The sequence below is a fragment of the Acipenser ruthenus genome, chromosome 27, assembly GCF_902713425.1.
Source record: "Acipenser ruthenus chromosome 27, fAciRut3.2 maternal haplotype, whole genome shotgun sequence".
NCBI classification, from domain to species: Eukaryota; Metazoa; Chordata; class Actinopteri; order Acipenseriformes; family Acipenseridae; genus Acipenser; species Acipenser ruthenus.
In genome coordinates, this window is record NC_081215.1 from 9,721,960 (window position 1) to 9,730,775 (window position 8,816).

At 41.5% G+C, this 8,816-nt stretch overlaps 1 non-coding gene across 1 annotated transcript; it reads right to left on the reverse strand.

The window, feature by feature from the left end:
- Nucleotides 1–6,580: 6,580 nt before the first annotated feature.
- Nucleotides 6,581–6,652, reverse strand: trnag-ucc (transfer RNA glycine (anticodon UCC)). Its single transcript has one exon. It is a non-coding gene; the product is annotated as a tRNA-Gly (tRNA).
- Nucleotides 6,653–8,816: the final 2,164 nt, after the last annotated feature.

The following is an 8,816-nucleotide window of genomic DNA, read 5'->3' on the forward strand; positions in this document are numbered from 1 at the left end:
ACCGGGTAGCGTCACTGACACAGAGACCTTTCCACATGCATATGTGACCGGGTAGCGTCACTGACACAGAGACCTTTCCACATGCATATGTGACCGGGTAGCGTCACTGACACAGAGACCTTTCCACATGCATATGTGACCGGGTAGCGTCACTGGCACAGAGACCTTTCCACATGCATATGTGACCGGGTAGCGTCACTGGCACAGAGACATTTCCACATGCATATGAGCTGGGGTGTAAGGATAAGGCAGAAGAAGCAGAAAGGAGCGTTTAGAAAGGACCGGACTGAGGTGGGCACAGGTGCTGAGTGGGAAGCGGGGGAGGGGTTCCTGATTGAGGGCGAGGAGTAAAGAGAGATTCCGCAGACAAAGCTTGTGGGAAAGGAGCTGTATTTAATGGAATGCCGAGATGCAAAATTTTGACCCAGACGTGACTTGAACACGCAGCCTTCTGATCTGGCATCAGACACGCTACCGTTGCTCCACGAGGTCGGTATATCAATTGAAACACAGATTCCTGTAATAATAATATACTAAGGTCCACGAGGTCGGTATAAGTCCCGTCAGAGATTCCTGTAATAATAATTTTCCAGCACTACAGTATATTATGGATCCGCCACTGGTTTATAGGGATTATGTAACGATATACCGGTACATAGGAAACAAAGTATATCAGGGGTGGACTGGGACCAAAAATTGGCCCAGGAAGTTCGGATCCACCGGCCCACATTTATGTAAAAATCAACATACCGAAATAATAATGAAGTCAGCGCACACAGCGTGCCATCATGATGAAGGATCGGTAAAAAAAAAATAGATCTAATTTTTAGGGTAAAACTTCTTTCTAAATTGTAGGCTATAGTTACTACTAGGTTTTCAAACATATTAGGGGTGATTTAGGTATGGCAAAGTATAGGCTATGACAGTTGCATTACCATGGCTTCATGATCTAAAGTCGCAAATAATATCCTATTGAAAATATCATAGATTTTTCCGTCTACGAAATATTTTTCTATTTATTATTCTTTGTCTCCGCACGTCTCTCTGTCTGCCAACGCTTTGCGGTCAGTGAATGCAACATTGTATCAGAGCTAAATTCTTTCGCCAATTTGTCCAGTTTACGCACCACGGATTATTTCATTGATGGCTCTGCTCTGTGCAATTACAATTTTCTGTTACACTAATCGGTAGTCTAAAATCTAATTGCATATCAGATTATTTTAAACACAAGATTGCGACAGTTGGTAGGCTATTATTTAGTATTGGTATTTACTGTAAGCAAATAATAAACATGGGTAGCCCATTTATCAAGCAAAAAGAAGCCATTCTCTGCACACCAATACCAACCTCAGTAAGTCTAATAGTAAACTGTAAAGTATAAACACATATCTTATTTATCAATTCTATAAACCATCACCGACCTCACACAGATTGCAGTCTCTCAATAGGCCTAATAAAAAAAAAAAACCTGTAAATTCTAAACACATCAGCTCATATTTAGCAATTCTAGAAACCATTAGCAGCACTCAGCGCCAATACCAACCCAAAATTACAATAGGGTTTCAGAACCCCTAATTATATCTCAAAATACAGTGAACTACTTCACCCAAATCCACAGTAAACGAGACTGTCCTACCTTACGTCGCCAGCAGACGTCGCAGCAGTGCACTCTTCTGCGCAATCCTGTCAATAACTCCATCACTGTCTAGGGCCATTAGTATCTCTTTCTCTGTAGACATTAGCATGAACCCTTCCAAGTGGTCTTGGGACATAGTGCTTCTCAGTCTATTCTTGACAAACTTCAGTGGAGAAATACCTTTCACATGCTACTTGCCTTGGGAACGTCCGTTGGGAACGTCTTTGTTATGAGGAGGCTGTGTGGTCCAGTGGTTAAAGAAAAAGGCTTATAACCAGGAGGTTCCCGGTTCTAATCCCACTTCAGCCACTAACGCATTATGTGACCCTGAGCAAGTCATTTAACTTCCTTGTGCTCTGTCTTTCGGGTGAGACTTAATTGTAAGTGACTCTGCAGCTGATGCATAGTTCACACACCCTAGTCTCTGTAAGTCGCCTTGGATAAAGGTGTCTGCTAAATAAACAAATAATAATACTTGCGTTACTGACAAAGTCAGGAGGAATTTGTAGCCCAGACCAATTACATGATAGGCATCAGTCAATAAAATGTATCGGGATAGAATCAAATAGCAACACATGGCACAGTTTTTGCATGAAGTGCACATTTTGTTCTCTAGCTCCAGCTCTTCTTCACATGCTCCACTGTTTCCATCCTCCTCAGGCATCTCTCTTGTTGTTCTGACCCTGTATCCATTCCAAGCTGACATCTTCAGTCTGTCCCACTGTGTTAGGGTGATAACAAAAAAATGTGTCCAGCTCTTTGGACTGAGGGCCTGTGAAGTAATCAAAGCTACCAGCTGACCGCCCTGCATTCACTTCAAATGCCTGCATATTCTCTCTCTCTCCTTCTCTTTCCTCAGCTGTTGTTCTCTCTGCACTGGACCCTGCAACAGCATCCAGTCTGTCCCTCTCTCGCTCCCCAAGCTCAGCAGCATATGCTTTACTATGTATAAAATAACAACAGCAAATCAATTTAATTAATACCTTTAGCAAACTTTATTATAATTTGAAAGAATACTCACAAGAACATAGCTTGTTTAATTTATAAAACGGATAGTTCCGGTCCTCCTCTCTGATTGGTCCATATTCAACCATAGGCCACTGTTAGGCCTTCTCACCGTTCCATAAATTATATCTTTGCGCAACAACCTAATCAACCTCGACCTAAGTATCAATTCATGTGAAACGATTGCTTTCAAATTTGGGATTTTGTTAGTGTGATACAATACATGCAATGTGAAATCTACGCTGCGGTTGTCCAGTAGGGGGCATGTCATGCTATGGTTTTACAAATAAAAATTGGCTAATACCACCATCAGCTCGGCTTGCTATGATTTTGTTTCAGTTTATATCAGGGGTAACCAGCGAAATGGTATGAGAGAGAGAGAGAGAGAGAGAGAGAGAGAGAGAGAGAGAGAGAGAGAGAGAGAGAGAGAGAGAGAGAGAGAGAGAGAGAGAGAGAGAGAGAGAGAGAGAGAGAGAGAGAGAGAGAGAGAGAGAGAGAGAGAGAGAGAGAGAGAGAGAGAGAGAGAGATGTTTTTCAGAGCTTAGCATAGCTATACATAAGCTGATTAGATCTCAAAAAGTGACTAACGTTACAAATATTGGTGTAGCCGTTTTATAAAAGCAATAAGGTAGGAGAGGCCGTGATATATCGTGTATAAAGTCACAGGTAGGGCGTTATTAGGTACGAGGCGCAGCCGAGTCTTTAATCTATTTTAATGCAACCATAAACTCTACTGCTTGAACCTGCTGTGCTCGACCCTGCCACAGCGTCATCTTCTTCAGTGGGCTCCCTAGGCTGAGTCAGCTGATACTGATATCCTGGCGTCCCTCGCTCTCCCTGCTACCAGCCGGTCTGCGGAACATGTCCGTTATTTTTGTGCACTTTGCAGCATCTGCCTCGAGAGACCATTGCCGTTTGTCTCTAATCTTTTCTGCCCCACTTTTTCTTTTTCTCTCCATTTTCTACACTGACACTCAACCACTATCAATACAAGAGGTTCAAACGAAAGATGAAATCTGGCTGACCAATCCCATTCTAAGAAAATCCGGACAAGTCCAATCAGGGAGTGGCCACTCCTCGCCCCCCCCTTAGATATTGTGATATTGGATCTACCCAAGAGATGACTGGTGTGGTGATGTGTGTGCGCGCGAGAGCGAGACTGCCACGTTAATAACAGCGTCAGTCTCAGCATGTAATGGGAAGAAAAATAAAAATAATAATTATAAATCAAACGAAGACCAGCGGCCCACGCAGGTCCAAACAGACCGGCCCACCGGGGATTCTCCCGCATTTCCCGATAGCCAGTCCGCGCCTGAAGTATATAGTAGAAGTGATGCGTTGGCCGAGAATCGAAACCGGATCAATTGCTTAGAAGGCAGCTTTGCTTACCACTATACCACCAACCCTACATCAACTACATAGAAACTTACCTACGCTTTATCCTTATAGAAAAACAGCTACGCGCTATCCTCGTAATTCTATGCAGGGTTAACTAATTATCCGTTTACTTATCTGAACAGTCCAACACAATATTGAGAGCATGAATGCGATGCTGAAAAAAATGTACATGCTATTTTGCTGAAAAATTAATACCCAGTAGTGTGGCTCGTTGGTCTATGGGTATGATTGTCGCTTAGGGTGCGAGCGGTCCCTGGTTCAAATCCCGGACGAGCCTGTTTTTTTTTCTAATGAGAGAGACCACTTTTTTTTTCTTGTTACTAGGCCCTGGTGCAAGACTATAAAGTCCCCACATCAATTTGTTTCAGTTATTTATCATAGCCTTATTAAACATTTTTGTTTCTACATGGCGGATTTTAAAAAAATGCACTTTTTTCGATTATATCAAAAAAGTGTACTTGTCTTTCAATGGACAGTATAGCCAAAGCAGACAATCTCTCTTGTGACATATTACATGCCAAAATTAGAAATAAATACATGAATGAATGAATAAATACACAAATTAATAAACAGATATCGAAATAAATAAATACACCGACATTTATTTATTTCAACATTTATTTATTTAATTTCCTTTTTCCACTTTGCTTTTTACATTTCACTCTGCGCTTTTACATTTCCTTGCACGTATTTCCTTTTCTGCTTCGCTATTTACATTTCAATGTGGTATCTATTTCTTTATACATTTCAATGTGCCAAAACTGCTAACCCAAGAGTTGGTACAGTAGTTGGTAATGGCAACAACATTACTGGGGAGTTGGTTCCAGACCCTCACTGAGGGTCTGGAACCAACTCCCTAGTAATGTTGTTGAAGCTGACACCCTGGGATCCTCCAAGAAGCTGCTTCATGAGATTCTGGGATCAATAAGCTACTAACAACCAAACGAGCAAGATGGGCTGAATGGCCTCCTCTCGTTTGTAAACTTTCTTATGTTCTTATTCGATTAAGTTTGACTAAATAAAGGTCCTGTGTTGTAATTTTATTTTATTTTTTTCAGTACAGTAGTTACAAAAATGTCTCAATGTTACAATATTATTAGAAGAGACCTGTTGATTCTTGCCAATCAAATAGATGCAAACTCTGTGTCTCAGGACTATATTCTCTACCGTGTTGAAGTGGCGAACCTGGACGTCTGTACTTAGATATATCAGTCAGCGCAATCAAATATTACATAGTCTGGTCTGACTGCCTCCGACATTGCCAACTTCTTTTCAGTGTTTTACGATTTATTTCTCGACGTTTGTTTCGGAAGTGCTTATTCTTTTTGTTGTTTTTGCCAATAGAGTTTCAGACTTGTATTCAACTCTGGGTGACGATGAGCTGGACTGTATTGTTTCTGAAATCCATCATAACTACCCCAGTACTGGTTACAAAATGATGCCTGGTCACCTAAAATGGCGAGGCATTCGGATTCAGAGTAAGGTGTATTTTCTTTCTTGTTAGTTTTCCCCACTCCTAAGTGGAACCAGAACCGTACCAACATCCAACAAACACTAACCCCATTTAGTAGTGGTTATTGTGATTAGAATCTATTACTAGCTTAATAGAAACATACAAGTGCTATAGCTCTGTTTTACTCGTATTATTATTATTTTAGATTTGTGTTAGAGTTTAAAAAGCTTGTGTAAAATGTGAAGTACAAATCGACTTGTAAATGATTTAGCACGGTACTGTACTAATACAATGATTTTAAAGTTTCAGAAACCCTTGTCACTTTTAGCAGTAGCTATGAAATGGCAGAATCATAGTGAGCTGTACCTGTTTTGAAATCTCTCTTTTTTATCAGGTGTCGTGTAGTCATTCATGTGAAGGCTTTAGCCGGCTGATTGTTTACCTTAAAGCTGCCACCAACAACGGAGCCTGCCCGGGTGAAATCAGATAAAGGGGGAGGAAATGTAGACGTGGCACACTTCATGGTGAACAGCAGAGGGGAGAACAGAAGTTCACACATCACTGGACGAAGTATGCACAATCAGAGGTAAATATGAACTTAATATTACACTAGTTGGATGATGCTCCTTGTCTGTGGTACTATATTATCCATTTAACTGACACACTTGTTGATGGCACCTCTACTGTTTCTTTTTCTACAAGGTCTGTGCTCTGAAGTGAAGTCGCCTGCGCTCTAAAATAATAAATATGAATTCAGAATAATTTAATATCAAGTGACTAAGAAGTTGTGAACAGCAATGTTGGTCCTCCACCAAAACAAAGGCCATTAAGGATGACTGATCACATGCATAAGCAGGTCCCACACATTCTCAGATAAATGAGAATTAGGTGTACTCAGAAAAATGAATCTCTTGATGAGTAAAATATATTTTAAAACTATTTGTACCCTATCTTCCTGCTGTAGGCGTAGTCTGGTATCTAGTCAACGTGGTATGTGGGAGGTAGAACTATTGACAAAGTGAAGTAACGTTTGTAAATACTAATGCAGCCATACACTGGTACATAGCAAACAAAGTATAATAAAGGGATGCGTTGGCCGGGAATCGAACCCGGGTCAACTGCTTGGAAGGTAGCTACGCTCACCACTATACCACCAACGCTCAATAGAAACTTACCTACGCTTTATCCTTATAGAAAAAACAGCTACGCTTTATCCTCAGTTCTATGCAGGGTTAACTACATATCTGAACAGTCCAACACGATGTTCAGCGCATGAATGCAATGCTGAGAAAAATGTACATGGTATTTTGCTGATAGTATCAAGATGACAAAACAATACCCAGCCAGGTCAACCGTGTGGCTCGTTGGTCTAGGGGTATGATTCTCTTTTCAGGTGCGAGAGGGCCCGGGTTCAAATCCCGGACGAGCCCTTTTTTTCTCATTCAGAGAGACCACTTTTTTTCTTGTTACAAGGCCCTGGTGCAAGACTGTAAAGTCCCCACATAAATTTGTTTCAGTTATTTAGCAGATCCATATTGAACATTGGTAGGTACCTATTTAGATTACATTCTTTATAAACTGAAAAATAAAACTAATAATCTGTATCCTTTTTTGTTGCCCTAGGTTGTTAGTAGTAAAGGCACAACAGCGTATGTCACTTTTCTAAGCCCCGCCCCTTTTGATTGATTTATGACCATAAACCCCACCCCTATTGGTTGATTTCAGGGCCCTTTCCACGCCCCTGAGTGATTTATGACCCTTAAGCCCCTCCCCTTGTCCCCACGGTTTGATTGATTTATGAACCTTAAGCCCCTCCCCTTTTTCCCACGCTTTGAGTGATTTATGGCTCTAAAGCCTCACCCCCTTTTTCCCACGCTTTTGAGTGATTTATGACCCGTCCCTTTGACATCCGTCAAAAATAGCCCTCCCTAAAAATGGCATCTGTTGTAACCCTTATTTTATAGACTATTACAATGAAAAGACAGAAAGAAAGAAAGAAGAGAAAGCAAGTTGTATTGTAATGCTAAATATATATTTTTTAAAAATAAAAATGTTACAATTACAGGAATCGACAGGATTCGAACCTGCGAGGGTTGGTCACCCGTTAGATCTTAAGGCTGTTTTTGTATATATATATTTTTTTTAAACAAAATTGCCATTTATGGGTTGTTTATAAAATAACGTATGAAAATGTAATTTAGAAAAATGTTAGCCGGTGGAGGACTTTGACCCCCCACGTCCTCATTGCAGAGAGCGGGTAGAGCGCAGGCATGTTTGGACATGTTTGGACATGTTGTAGGGTATGACGCTATCTATGGGAGGGGCTTGTTTCAGGGTTCTAATAAAAAGGAGTTTCTTATTTAAGGTTCATACTGCTTAAAAGAGAAGAACCGTCAGCATAGATTCCGCAGCATTTGGCTATATTTCAGACAGCTCTTGCGACGAGTGGTTTGATTTTGATTACGTTCCAGAGAATAGGGATGCTGAAGATCCCGAGGCACCGTGCCAATGGTGTGTATCTGAAAAAGTTTTCTACCTTCTTACGATCTGCCGAACCAGAGTCTTCCTACCACCCCTCCTACAGAGCCGGAGATTCCAACTGAACCTGTCTTTACACCGTTGTCTCGCGCTCTTCCTACAGAACCCTCGGAGGATCACGACTACCCCGACAGCCTTTACGGAGTGACATTCACAAGAATCCTCAAGATTGTCAAGGGCCTTCTGGCCTCTCTATTGGAAGTGATCATAGACCGGGATCTGCAGAAAAAATGTGCCGGTTGCGCCGTGGACCACCCCAGCCAGAGACGTCATAGCTGTCTCTTTGAAGCAGACTACGGTTATTTCAACAGGAGGTTTGAAGAAATAATAGCTAAAATACACGTACCTTGGTTAAAGATTCTGGTTTCTAAGGCTCTTCATCTACTCGATTTTTTTCCTACCTCTGAACAAGATTCAGAAGCTGGTTGAGGATTGTTTAATTGAACTGAGACCTGAACCTTACATAAAAGAGAAGCTCCAGCAGCTGCAACAGGACCTGGACGAAAGGACTCAAGAAGTGGTTAACAAGATAACTAGATCTTTCTATCACAGAAACTTTACAGAACCCCAGGCTCCTCTGACTTATTACGGGGCTTTTGACTTTGAAGATGGGGGAACCGCATGACTCGGACAGAATGCAGAGTGAGTTGGAGGGTCTTTTGTTTGAACTCGTAGTTAACAAATTGGCTTGCCGGGCCCGCTTTAAAAACCCCTTGTCTGTCGATGCAAAACGTTTTAACTGAGCTAAAATGAGCTACGCTTGAAATACACGCCTTGGTGGATCCT